This window comes from Bison bison, unplaced genomic scaffold, assembly GCF_000754665.1.
Source record: "Bison bison bison isolate TAMUID 2011002044 unplaced genomic scaffold, Bison_UMD1.0 scf7180017862436, whole genome shotgun sequence".
In the NCBI taxonomy this organism is placed as follows: Eukaryota; Metazoa; Chordata; class Mammalia; order Artiodactyla; family Bovidae; genus Bison; species Bison bison.
This window is the reverse complement of record NW_011493008.1, coordinates 3,475-4,310: the sequence shown is the minus strand read 5'-3', so window position 1 is coordinate 4,310 and position 836 is coordinate 3,475. Positions and strand designations below refer to the sequence as shown.

Here is an 836-nt window from a genome sequence, read left to right as displayed (position 1 = left end):
AGTATTCTTGCCTGGGAAATCCCATGGACAGAGGAATCTGGTAGGCTACAGTCCATGGTGTTGCGAAAGAGTCAGACACAACTCAGTGACTAAACAACAACAACTATAAACATTAAAGCAACTCCTAAAATAAAACAAAAAATGTATTGATAATAAGTGGAAAAATAGAGAATGTAACAATCACACACACACACACATACACACACACACACATACACACACACTCTGCTTTCTGATACTTTCTTAGTCATGGCAGGAGCATCTGCTTAAAGCAGGAGCCTGAGTCAGCAACACCTGCCTCATACAACATTGAGAATTTATGTTCTTGGTCAGTGGGAACTTTAGCAATTCCTGAGTTTGTTTCTCTTCTGGGTGCCTTGAGTAAATACTAGATTTACAGTCCCCTTTTCTAAAAGTCACAGACTGTGTTAATGCAAAAGTGTGTATTTTGTTAACGATTCTCACATTCATGAATTAAACTAGTCCTTCACAAACTAGCATAGGTTACATGAAGGAAGATGTGTGTATGTTCATACAGCTAAGCTACATGTTCTGTGTTTTTAATCCCATGCATTTAAAAATGTATATTTTGGGGGCCTTCCTGGCTGTCCAGTGATTAAGACTGCACTTCCAGTGTAGGAGGGTGCGGGTTCGATCCCTGGTCAGGGAACTAAGATCTCACATGCCATGGGGCACAGCCAAAAAAAAAATTGTGTATTTTTTGAATGTTGAACTTTTAAAAATAAAATTTAAAATATATTAACCCATACTAATAACTTTTTTCATGCAGAGTGATACTATGCAGAGAAAAGATGTCATTACTCACAGACCATTTG

The 836-nt window shown here is 37.8% G+C and overlaps 1 long non-coding RNA gene across 1 annotated transcript in view; it reads left to right on the top strand.

The window, feature by feature from the left end:
- Nucleotides 1-826, top strand: part of LOC104983399 — a 9,013-nt gene extending 8,187 nt beyond the window's left edge. Inside the window, exon 3 of the long non-coding RNA XR_824636.1 lies at nucleotides 791-826. This is a non-coding gene — a long non-coding RNA (uncharacterized LOC104983399). The remainder of the gene's footprint in view (nucleotides 1-790) is intronic.
- The last annotated feature ends 10 nt before the right edge of the window (nucleotides 827-836 follow it).